At 59.3% G+C, this 12,672-nt stretch overlaps 1 protein-coding gene across 1 annotated transcript in view; it reads left to right on the top strand.

Moving 5' to 3' along the window:
* Positions 1 to 2,690: 2,690 nt before the first annotated feature.
* Positions 2,691 to 12,672, top strand: part of PDGFRB (platelet derived growth factor receptor beta) — a 34,678-nt gene continuing 24,696 nt past the window's right edge. Inside the window, exons 1-2 of the mRNA XM_072873705.1 lie at positions 2,691 to 3,092; positions 3,266 to 3,422. The gene's annotated coding sequence lies outside the window, so the exon portion shown is untranslated. The remainder of the gene's footprint in view (positions 3,093 to 3,265; positions 3,423 to 12,672) is intronic.

Genomic DNA, 12,672 nt, shown 5'->3' with positions numbered 1-12,672 from the left:
GAACCGAAGCCAGGGGCAAATCTGGCCCTTGTTAAACCTTTGGAAAAGCAGGAAAGGCTGACATCTGCTGCTTCTTTCCTACCTGCCTCTCACCTGCTGGCACATGGGACCTGTTGCTGACTCCAGCACGGCCGTTCCCACCATCGTGTTGGGTCACCTGGCTCTGGTGTCTCTTCTCCACGTCAGGGACGGGATATGGGCTTTCCCCAGCTCCGCCTGGGATGGGGCAGGATGTTGGAGAGCTGCTTTGATCCAGCTGATGCCAGAGCAGTACAAACACCCTGGAGCGTCCCTACCTCAGCGGCTGCTGTCCCCACCAGAGACACTGCACTACATGACCCCAAGCCCCCGCTAGCACTTAACGATGCTTATTGAGGCTGGAAATCTCAGCCGAGAGCGGCTCTGGCAGCCCACACTGCAGCTGTCCCAGCCCTGGGGGAATCACTAAGTCCTGCAAGTGCCATGAACGGGGGTGCAGGCGCCAAAAATAGAGGTGAGCAATGAAGGGGGGATGAGGCAGAGGTAGCCGATCTGCTCCCCTCCGCCCACACGCTCGCACAGGCAAGTCCCTCCAGCTTCGGTGCTTCCTCCGAGCTGGCCTTTCCCAGGAGCTGCTGTAACCCCGACGTGCTGTTCCTATAAAAAGTGCATGGCCCTGGATGCTCCCTGGGGAAGTACAGCACGGGCCGCCATGTGCTTGCCGGGACGCTGCGGGCTCTCCAGGGCTCTCCTATCATCCCGAAACAATGAACCCTGGCCTTTGCAGACTTCTCCTGGGAGAGGCGTTTGTTTGCCCTGGTTGTCCCTCCTCCCAGCCTGGGAGTGGGCATTGGAGTCACCCGTTTGCAGGGGGGAGAGGGGGGAATATGCCCCACCTCGGTATCAGGATGCTCTGCCCTCAAGCGTGGTCCGTGCTAGCTTTTCCACCCCCTGCTCACCGCAGGTAGCCCGTCCCCGGTGCGAGGGGCCCAGCAGCATTGTACCAGTGGGTTTTTCCCTCTCCCACTGTGTTGGGAGCAGTGATGCTGTCCTTGGAGGAGGGATGCTGCCGGGAAATAGCTCTGCTGAGCTATTCCCAGCGGCCCACATGCCCCTGCGCAGGGACCTGTCAGACACGTCTTTATCCCTTGGGAAAAGTGTCGGGAAGAGCCATGTGTGCAGCACGTCCCCTCTGACGCCTGCCCCCATATGAGCCGCTCTCACGCTCGCCAGCTCTTCTGCATGACAGCCCGTCTCGGCTCTGGGGGGCTGCCAGGGCCCCCCAACATGTGGCCACCACCATGTCTGGAGTCGGGGAACCCAGCCAGCCCAGCGCAGGGGAGCAGCAGGGTCTCGCCCAGCCGTCGCCGCTTCACCTCCCCACGCAGCCCAGCGGAAGAGCCCCTCCAGCTCCCAGCGGGCTGCCTTTCCAGCATCCTTCCTTTCCCCAGCCTCCCTCTCCTGCCCGGGCTCAGCCAGGCCCGCATCTCCCCTGCCCTGCCCGCGGCCCAGCCTGCCTGGCTGCCAGACCCTGCCAGGCACGGAGCCGGCACACGAGCCCCATGCAAAGTGCCGCTCATTGCCGGCAGATAACCGGGTATGCCACAGCCCGGCTCTCCTTGCCCTCCACGTCTGCACAGAATGAAGACCTTCCCCTTTGGTTTTTCATCGGTGCAAAGAAAACACCGAGATAACGGGATAAGCGGCAATCTCTTGGGCTCATCCAGCCGGGGAATCATTAGCCGTGCCCATTGTGCAGGCGTTCGTTAGCGAGGCAGGAGGGGATGAGTCTGCCTTGCAAACAAGCCAGGAACACAGATTTCAGTGGTGTTGTCTTTATGGGAAGGGCTTTTTCTTTCTTGGAAAGGAAAAAAAAGAAAGATAGAAAGGTATCTTTTCAGGGGAGTCTCCTTTTTCAGGATAGCCAGTACATTTTTGCAGTTTCTCTTGTTTGGATCAGACAAAGCACATCCCCAAGATGGAAATGGTGGCAAGAAATCACGGGTCAAAAGACAGTTTTGATTCAAAGAGCTTCTGCACCTTGTTATAGTGCCAAAACAAGCTGCAAAAAAAAAATCCCCTTTTGGACAAACGATAACGTTTTGCCTATTGAGAGGTTCTCAGAAACTTTATTTGAACTCATCAAGGCATGGGGAGGATTTCAAGCAGGTTCATCAGCTGGCTTCCACCCCCCAGGGCAGGAGGGGTGCAGGACATCGGAGATGACAGATGACGGCATGGCCGAGCTGGAAACTCCTGCCGCCTCTCCCAGCTCTGTGCCCCTCGGCAGCCCAAACGGCCCAGAGTCCCCAACAAAACCCACCCTCTGCCACAGCATCCCAGTCGCACAAGACCTTTTATTCCCTTTTCCAAAAAAAAAAAGGACTGTGAGGGTGCGTTGGCGGTCCCCAAGCGGCCACGGCCGGCCGGGGGTCAGCGGGGCAGGAGGCGCAGTGCCGGCACGGCACGGCCCGGGGAGGCGTCCGGGGGGAATACGTGGAGTCGGTTCAGTACAGGCCTTCTTTAATAAAAACATGAGTCAGCTGCTGGCGTGGGCAGCGGATTTTCTAAACATCCCCTCATATCCTGAGAAAGGGGAAAAAAAAAAGAAAAAGAAAACGGGAGGAGGGGGCTTGGGGCGGGGGGGGGGAGAAGAAAAGAAAAAGAAAACAGGGAAAAAGGCCAGAATTGAAAGCAGACACAGGGAGAGAGCAGCTCCTTCCCTCCGGTTTAAGGAGGCGAGAGCCGGGCTGGTCCGGGCTCCTTTTGTTTCCTGTTAGCCGGGCCCTTGCCGCTCCCCCTCATCGGCAGCCTGCAGCAAAACTCCCCTCTCCTTGCAGCCACTTTGGCTTCTCCCCTTTTTAAAAATTTTTTTCCCCCCATCGCACTCGTCTGCCGGGCTTTAATCGCAAGTTTTGCTCTGCAAAGGGTCCCCGCAGAGGGTGGAGGGAGGAAGTCGGAGGGACTCCGCTCCTCATTGGCGAGGCAGCCTCCCCCCTTCTCCTCCTCCCGAGGTCTCTTTTATTTATACACGCACACACACACGCGTGCACATCCCTCGGCCCAGGGCTTTGCTCCACGCTGGGGCCCGAGGCGGCCGGACCCTCTCCCAGGTGGGCTGGGGGCTGCCCAGGACGCTGCTGAGATGCACTAGAGGAGCAGAGCGAGGGCTTGGCTGCAGCCCAGCCCTGGCACGGCCTTGCCTCTCCTTTTGATTTTATTTTATTTTTTTTTCCCCTCCTCCCCTTCACTTCATTTCTTCCCTTCCCTCTCTTTCTCCTTTAAGTGGAAAAGCCTTGCCAGCTGGGGAAGGCTGGGAGGGCAGGGAGAGCCTCGGCAGGCAGCAGATAAAGAGTGCGGAGGAGGAGAGGAAGGAATTTCAGGGCGGCCAGCGCCCGTGGGACGTGCGGCACAGGCGCTCACCCGCTGGGACCCTGCCCAAGGTAAGCCCTTGCGTCGCCCACCCGGGTGCCGGCTCGCGCTCCCGCTCTGCCCCGGCTCTCCGTCCGGGAAACCTCGCGCTGGAAGTGGTACAGACCCCAAGGACCCTGTCCCCGAGCCAGCCCAGTTGCTCCCCTGCAAGGTGCTGGCACCTCAAAACGCCCCACCAAGCCCTGGGGAGGTGGTGTTTGGTGGAGAGCGGCCAAGCTCTGTGGCATCCCACGGGAAAAGCCGTCCCGTCAGCTCTCGGCAGGTCCTGGGCTGGGACGGCTGCGGGGATCCAAGGGGACACTGCAGCTGTAGGGCAGGAAGGGGGACCTCGCTGCAGCGGGAGCAGGACCCAGGGGATCTCTGCTTCTCCCTGGGGAGCTCTCGGTCCCTCCCTGGGTCGGGGGGTTCCCCTGGCTCTCCCAGCCCAGTGGCTGTGGGAGGGCTGGGGTGCGCATGGGGAAGGGGCTGCTCGCCGTCCCCAGTGAGACATCTTTTCGAGGCATGAGTGTGCCCCACTGCAGAGCAGCGTCACCGCAGCGTTAGACCATCCGAACACATCCGTGGCCATCCCTAAATACAGGGTGCTCCTAGGACCACGTCACTTCGGTCTGTGCCCTTGGCGGGACTCCGGTCCCCGTGGGCTGGGCCAGGCCAAGGTGGAGGGGATGTCTGCAAGCCGTGCTCAGGGCCTGCGCCCTGGCGTGCCGGGTACTGGAGGGGGGAGAGCCTGGTAAAACCCTTCTAGGCATGGATGTGGGCAACCGCTCTGCTGTCCCAAGAGACCAGGAGCTGAGGGCCTCCAAAAGGCTGGAACCGGTCTGGAGTGAAGCTGTGCTGTGTCAGGCAGCCCCGACAGCCGGGGACCGGGGGTTGCGTGACCTGCGGGGCTTTGGTGTTCACACTGAGACCATTGTGGGCTCAGAACACCCGGCTCCTGCACTCACCTGCCAACAGGGAGACTTTCAAAGCAGGACTTGTGGTGGAAAGGGATGTTGTGCTGCTCCATCCTTGCCCCAGAGCACCTGGGGCTTCTGCTAAAGCAGTGGGCAAATAGCTAAAAGTAGTCAGTTTGGCATGCAAAGCCTGTTTGCAGGGCTTGGCAGACCCAAATCTTTTCAGAGGGTCTCCCATCCTTCGATGGACCAGCAATGTTGAGCCCCAGTGCTCCCCAGGGGCCATTGAGAGGTTGGTTGAAGGGTCATTTCCCCCTCAACACCCTGCAGGACAAGGTGCCTGTGCACCCCATGTCCCCAGGAAAGGGGCACGTTTCGTTCAGGCAGCCGGAGCCAGCGGCAAAGACATGGCTCTGCCTGGCAGAGGGCACATCCAGGCTGGCTCGGAGGGGGAGCTGCCAGGTAGCCACCCCGGCTGGCAGCCAGCCCTGGGCATGGTCTGACATGAGGCTTGAAGTCACTCCTTGACATTGATGTCACCCAGGCTTGGGTGTGCTGTGGCCCCAGTGGCAGTCGCCAACCCCAGGCAGTGTCCCTGGGTCCAGGAAACACCCCCGAGCCAGTCGGTGCATCAAGAGGGGTCAATGTTTTGGAGAAGCATCAAGTCACAGCGACCCATGGGCAGTACACAAAGGGCTTTTCTCTCTCCCTAAACCCAGCTGTCCCTTCCTCCACCTCAACAACATGGAGGGTCCTCACTGAAGGAGCAGGCGGAGGGACCGCAGCCACCCGATTACCTGCCCTCGGCTCATCTCCCGCATCCCCGCACGGGGCTGGGCGTTCAGGGTGCTCATGGTCTGAACGGGGACCATAGCCTGAACACAAGCATGGCCAGCTGTAACGCTGCAGTCAGGGAGAAGTTAGCCATGGCTTGTTGTCCAAAGTCCTGGGCATTTCTAGTGGGGTCTTGCCAGGCTCTGGCCTGAGCTTGGTCCTCTGCAATCTCTACGTTAACCACCCGAGCGACAGATGAGCGCACGTACTAAACTCTGGGCTGGCACCAAGCTGGGTAGGCAGATTGGAGCTCAGGAGGATCCCAAAGGCTCCAGGAGGAGTCAACCAGGCAACAGCAAGCTGTGACAGCATGCTGCCATTAGGAAGGAAATATTAAATGGCTGTGCGTGATCTCGGGAGCTAACAGCCCAGGCAGCTTGTACAGTGGGAAAGGATCTGGGGGCTATAGTGGACACAAACCAGATTGCAGCGTGGTGCAGAGAAACCTGCAGCTCTTCCTGTGGGATGTGCTGAAAGGCGCACGGCTGGCGGCAGCATGAATAGGCAGGGTGGAGGGAGCGGGTCCTCCCCAGTGAGTGATGCCGAGCGCTTCAGCAGGGATGCGCGTGGCGTGGAAAGGCTCAGGGAGAGCAGGGAGGGTGGTAAGAAGCCCAGAAGAGGCTGCAGAGGACTAGGAGAGGGGTTGATGGGGCTCGTTGGTCACTGGGTGTTGTGGGGACATAGCACACAGTCTTCATGCACAGGAAAGGTCACTGCAAAGAAAAAAGTTAGCTTTTAGGAGAAATGTCTGTAGGTTTAAAGACATGAGGCTGGGTGCCTTCAGCCCCACAGGTTTCAAAGGACATGTCAGGCAAACGTTTGGCTGGGGAGATGTGGGCATTGCAGCAGGGCAATGACCCCATGAGCTCTTTCAGCCTCATTTTTGATGGGTCTGTGACAGGACCTCCAAAACGTTCAGAACAACACTGTTAGGAAGAAGAGAGCACTGAGCCCTTCTCCAAGAACAGGGCAAGACGAAATCATCTTAGTGAGCACCAGAGGAAAGCTGAAGTTAAGAAATTCTCTCTAGTGCAGAAAGAGACCATGTTGGCTGGCCATGGCATTGCCCAAAGGAGGGGCAGGTGTGACCGGCCACTGCAAGAGGGTCCGGGCAGGGACTTCTGGCATCTGGTCTCTCCAGCCCTGATGTCCAATGCCATGCTGAAGTGGGGTGGGATTGCAATGCTGTTCGTAGGGTCAGGCTCCAGCAAAGCGTCTTTCCGGGGCGCAGCAGCAAAGGGCAGGGAGTGGAGGAGCCGTGCAGCAGCTGAATCCCGTGGGAGCGCAGCCGCTGGTGCTGGCAGCGGGGGCTGCCTTTGGCCAGAGCTGGAGGGAGCTGGGGACCACGCAGGCTTGGGGCTGGCTGGACGCATCCTATCTCTGCGAGGGAGGATCTGGGCCGAACACTTCATGGAGTTTGTTTGTTTGTACTTTAACCAAGGGAAAGAAATCCCCTGGAGAGGAGCTGCGAGGGGAGGGTATAGACCGGGTATTGTTTCCTAAGAGGCTGGAGCGGCTCCAGGAGGCTCCTTCCGCTCTGCCAGGCAAATTGGACATAACGAGGCTTGTTTTAGGGGTGGCTGTTTCCCCTCCTCCTCTCCCTGGTTGCCTAATTAGGTTCCCCAAGCCAAGTGCACCTCTGCCCTGCTCCACTCCCGCCGGGACACCTCCTCCTGGAAGTGCAGCACTTTCCCGGCACCATGGGGGACACGGAGCAGACCCGGCTGGGACAGGGACAGGGACACGTGCCAGGGATGCACAGAGGGGTGCTGGGACGGGTCATGCGCTGAGCAAGGGGGTCCCACAGGTCCATCGCCCCCCCAGCCTGGTAGCAGGAGACGTACAGTGATGCTCTGCCCCTCACACCCTGCTTTTCCATCATCCCTGGGCACACACCTGGGACACAGGCTGTGGCATGCCCTGGTCTGTGTTTATATCCGTCTCCTGCAACCACCGACCTGCAACCACCACCAGAGCCAGAGGATCGTGGCGTGGGGAGCCCGTGCAGGGAGCAGGGAGCTCACAAAAGCTCTCCCAGCATGCCAGTTGGTGTAGTGTGAGTGGTGTATGTCCTGCACCCGTGGATGGACTTGTCGTCTCCAGGGCACGCCTGCGAGGGCACCTGCTTATCTGTCCAGGTCTCCACTAACACCCATCCTATGCTCTTCCCCGGGCTCAGCAAGAGCTGGTGTGTGATGGGACCCGCAGCAGGCTGTGGGGTCCAGGAGCAGGAGCAGGGAAGGGTTGGAGAGCGCAGGGATGTAACCAGGGCACTGCGCTGGCTGTCAAACCCCAGGCTGCAAACCAGGAGACAGATGAAGTAGGAGGTACCCTCTCCCTGCTACGGAAGGAGACTTCTCAGCATGTCCCCACGGGCAGCACCAGGGCTGCTCAGGGGGAATGAGGCTCCCAAAGCAGGCAGGAGAGGGGCAGGGGACAGGCAAGCCCTCGGTGCGAGGCCCCATCCTGCCTGTCCCTCTGCCTTCCCCCTTCTGGCCCATCTACCACGCGAAAGAGTCTGTGACTGAAATCTTAATGCTACCGAGACACAGCAATTGGCACCAATTAAATTGCTACATTCATGTTTGAATTGCTTTAACTGGCGAGACACACTGTCTTATTTATACAAAAAAATATGTTTGCTTGTGGGTTTGTCTGAACTGGAGCCAGCAGAAAATACAGCATTTCAAGCCCTGCTCTCTGAAAGTGCATCCTCCGCTCGCAAACTGGAAGTCACCTCAGTTTCAGCCTTTGCTGAGCAAATGGTTGCAGAACACAAACCCCGCTTTCCTCGGAGCTGAGCGCTGCCGGCATTGCGAGAGGGGTCCCCTCCTCTCTCCCCGCAGGCAGCTGCCAAGTTTCCCTCTCCAGCCTGGGAGCTGCTTGGGAGAATATGGTCTGATTCAGGGGAGGCGAATTCCTGGTGCGGGAGCAGGACTCGGTGCCCATTTTAAAGCTGTGCTCAGGGATAGGGCAGGGGTGCTGGCAGCTGCCAGCCCCGGCACCGAGCCCTGCCTCGGGCACTCCTCCGGAGGATCCATGGGGTTTTGGGGGCAGGGGCTGTTTGCAGAGCACGGGTGCAGATGGGAATTGATTTTTGCTCCATGACGGAGGGCAGAGGAACTGCTGGAAGTTATAAAGGATCCTGTGTGCAGGATGACAAGCATGGCTCATGCTGCCTGCCCAGAGCACACAGAAAGAGGTTATCCAAGAAGGAGGCATCCCTTGTGCAACCTGTGGCTGCACAGGGGATGTGCTTGGCTTTCTGTGCTCCCCCACCCCAAAAAGCTCCATCGCTGCCCCCAGGGTTATAAGGAGGTGGGGGCCAGCCCCTCATCATGTGCGATTTCCTGCTGGGGGTCTGACCCCCGCTTGCCAGCAGCAGGGCGGGAGGCACGGGGTGCGGGTGGCAGTTCAGCTGTCTCTGCAGACCTGGTGCTGGGTGCCACCACCCCAGTCTTCCTGCCCCACAGGTGGGCTTATGGAGGAGGGGGCAGGATCAGCACCAAGAGCTGCACCAGCAGCTGCATTTTGCTCCCTTTCAGGGATCCAGAAGTAGCAGGGCCAAATCAAGCACAACCCCACTCTGAAAGCAGCCTCTGCCCTTCACACCCTAGCACCGCCTGGCCCCATCCTCTCCCACCCTGGCCACGGTGCCAGGCTCCTCTCCAGGTCCCATGGATGGGTGAAGGGTGCCCTGACCGCAGAGCTGGTAAGCACCTAATCCCAGCCACGAGAGCCTAAAACCCCAGAACAAAGCAATTAATCTCGGGTCCCTCCCAGGCAGCCGAGAAGAGAAGAGCCGATGCATCCACGCAGATTATCTCCTCCTCCCCAGCAGATCCGTGTCTCACAGAAATTTTCAGAGGATCAGGTTGCCCATCCTTTGCTGGGACATGGAGCTGGAAAGCCCACAACACTCTGGCTGCTCCCAGGGCTTTGCAAAGCCCCTACATCCTACTAGGGGGAAGAGGAGGGGAAGACGGCTCTATTTCACCTCCTGCCTCCATCGCCCTCCCCTCACAGCTGATGATTAGGGGTTAATTAGAGCCAGCCGGGACCTTTGGCCCCAGCCCAGGCCCCACCACAGCAGCCACCCTCGAACAGAGACCGTGAATAGGTGATGGAGATGCCGACGTGCTGGGGACTGTTTTCCTCCTCGCGTATAACTTAGCAAAGTGCTTCCCTTGAATCGCTATGGGAAGGCAGACACGGCTTTCTGGCAGCCATGGCACAAGAGCAAGGAAGGCCCTGGGGGTGGCAGGGCATGGGATGAGTAGCCAGGATGGTGCCCAACCCTTGCTACCACATCCCCCGCTTCCCCTCTCCACTGCCAGCGGTGGGGAAAAACATCGAGTGGATGGGTTCTGCTTGGAGAGGCCAGCCCCATCCAGCCCCACATGCTTGGGAGCTGGGACCCCCAAATATTCCAGTTTGGGGATGGAGGAGCCAGAGAGCTCTTTGAGCAGCTGCTACCAGCCAGCCCTGCGGCTTTGCTACCCGGTTGGAGCTGCCTTTTCCTGGGGCCAGCGGCGAGGTGATGCAGGGAGCTGTGTGGGTCCTGGCCTGTGGTTTGGGTGCCCTGTAGCCATGTTCATAACTTGCATTGCTCACATGCTCGTGAAGCAGCGTGGTATGTTCTCCCAAAAATGTCTTTGCTGTTGGGGCAATGGAGAAGTTGGGGGATGGTCATGGGCAGCCCTGGCTGGGCTCTGTTGCATCCTATAGAGCATCCTGCTGGAGAAGGACGCTGGGAAAGGCTGAAACGCTCCCAAGGGGCACATTTGTGCCTTCCCCGGGGGGTCATCGCACTGCAAGGGGTGAGCCCCAAGGCTGAGCAGAGCCCTGCTCCCCACACCTGGCGTGAGCATCCCCAGTTGTGCCCAACGCCAGGCTTCAGGGCTGTGCTCCGAAATGCTGGCCAGCCCCCAGCACCACCACGGACCAGTCCCAGCACCACCACGGACCAGTCCCAGCATCACCACGGCCCTGGCATGCACTGGCTGCCCTAGAGAGACCAAGGGGGGCAGGATTCGGCCAGGGCAAGGAGCAGGGTATGCAGCAAGGGACAGTCAGGCACTGCATCGGACTTGCCCGGCACGTGGCAGCCGTTCCTCCCAACACCCCCGTCCCTCCTTCCCCGGCCCCAGGTGAGCCCTGGTCCTCGCCCAGGGCTTTCCCACAGCCTGGGCCAAGCTCGCAGGCTCCGGGGAGCAGCTCCGCCGGCCCCAGAGCCCAGCCTTTCCTCCAAAAGCGGAAGCGGGGGAGCATGCGCAGCCGAAAGCCACGAATACCAACACTTGGGGCTGGGGGTTTATTTATAACGCTGGCACTTCTCCAAACAGATGTTTCGTTTTATTTTGAACTTGCACTAAATAGGTCACTCATTTCCTCCGTCTCCCATGGGCTTAAAACAGAGGGGGAAAGCAGAGGGGATTAGGGGTGAGAGAGCAGGGCTTACCGTGGTCCCACGTCCCCCCGTGCCGGCTCCTCACAGCGATGCGTTGTGGAGAGCCCACAGCTGGAGGTTTGCTGGATTGTGTGCATGGACGTTGTGGTCCCTGCACGCTTGGAGAGGGACGATGACCGCAGCTGAAATGAGGCTGCATGGGGCTTGCCACCCTGCTCCATTCCTCACATGTCTGACCCCAGGGCTGCTGAATCACGCTGCCGGGGCTCAACGTAGACTCGTCATCGCTGCAGCCTCCCTCCCTGCTTTGGAATCACGGTCCTCGTTTTCAGCTTTCTGACAGATGCTGTGAAAGCCCATGATGGCCCGTGGCTGGCCCAGAGGAGGTTGGCTGTGCTAGCTTGTGTCCTGCCATCTGCTGCAGGACCAGCATCCTCATGACCACGCAACCACCTTCTCCAGGCACCACCGAAGCTGGGGACCTGCGTCTGGGGTTCTGGGCAGGGGCTTCAGTCGCACCAGCCCTGCTCTCTGTAGCAGAGGCAGGCAGGAGAGCTGTGCCTGCGTATGGGCGCGGTTTCCCTGGGCTCATACTGCCCCAGAGGTGGCATCTGCCCATGCTTTGACCATCTCCTGGAGAGCTTGTGGTTGCGGCTTTAATCACGTATTCACAGACCAAGGAGCTCTGGCAAAACTGCTCAGAGGGTTCAGGCATTTGCGATGCTGGCTGCGTGTGCTTGCAAAACCTCACCTCTGCATGACTAAAAGAAAACCCCAAACTCAGGCACGTTGCAAGCAGGCACCCAGGGCTCTCGGCATCCCTTGGTCTCACCAGCACCGGGGTAAAGCCTCAGGACCCGCTTCGCACTGGCAGGCGAGGGGGGTTTTGTCCCCAGGCGTTCATCCCTTGGGCAGGGATGGCCTGTGGGACCCCGGGGACTCCCCAGCCCCTCTGCTCCTCAGCCTGGTTTCAGATTTCCTACCTCTGCATTTTATCAGCAGCTGTTTATGGGCCTGGGGACGACAGGCTCCCCATGTGTGTGCCCTGCGTAATTCTAGCCATGTGCTGGGAAAAAGAAAAAGGGCTCTGTGATGATAATCTGGCCTGTGAGTAAACGCGGTGTCATGGGAGCCAAGGGACCCCAGAGGAGAGATGTTGCAACTCTGGATGGTTTCAGCCAAAGGAAAAAAAAAACCCGCTCAGTTTTATTTAGATTAAAGGGTGGGAAAGAAGCAGTCAGAGAGGCTGGGGGGAGGGTGGCAGAGGAAAACAGGACAAGCCAAGAAGTTTTGCTGCCGGACAAGCAAGGCTTGGGTTTCAGGGGTTGCCAGCCTTTGCTTGGGGAGCTTTTTGCCTTCCAAAGCGGGGGACGGTGCCCCTCTGGCCAGGAGAAGCCCTCGCTCCCTGGCTGCGAGCAGCACTGATCATGGGATCCATACAGGGCTTTTTTAATTGCATATGGGCACCCATGATCTCACTTAATGACTCAGATGCACTTAGACAAAGAAGAAATAAAGTATATTTTACTTCCTGCTAATTTACACCAGATGTCCCTGGCCTGCTTGGCAGGACGGCGGGGCCGGCAAGCATTGCGGGAGCGCCTGGAAGCGCAGCCCCAGCAAGACAAGGGGCTAGAAATAGAAAGCCAGAGGAAGAGAAAAGACCGGCGGCTGTGTGAGAGGCCTGGCTTCGCTTCTCCGCTCCTTCCTTTGCCACGGCCATGCTGCCACCAGCCGAGATGCCCTCGCGGGCTGGGATGGCAGCCAGCACCTCTGCCCAGTGTCGCAGGAGCAGGGAGGCTCAGGCAAGGGGAGCACAGCCGGGGAGAAGAGCAACGTGGAGCAATGGATGCAGGAATTGCCCCTGGAAATGCAAATGGGATTTGCTGAGAGGGGGCGTGCACTCTGATTTCCAGCAGACAGCACATCCCCTTGCTGGTGATCGATGGTCTGTAGGGACCAGAGCTCCTTCCAAGGTGCCTGTCAGGGCTGCTGTGACCCTCCCCGGCATGCCAAGCCATCCCCTTCCCTGTGCACCAGCTTTGCAGGCTGGTTCCCAGCTCCCACAGCTCTGGGGGTGCTTGCGGGACCCCCATACTGGTTCTCCACAGGGCATTAATGGTT

The sequence above is a fragment of the Ciconia boyciana genome, chromosome 9 (assembly GCF_034638445.1).
Source record: "Ciconia boyciana chromosome 9, ASM3463844v1, whole genome shotgun sequence".
In the NCBI taxonomy this organism is placed as follows: domain Eukaryota; kingdom Metazoa; phylum Chordata; class Aves; order Ciconiiformes; family Ciconiidae; genus Ciconia; species Ciconia boyciana.
The sequence above is the reverse complement of the archived record's forward strand: the minus strand, read 5'-3'. Positions and strand labels throughout refer to the sequence as shown.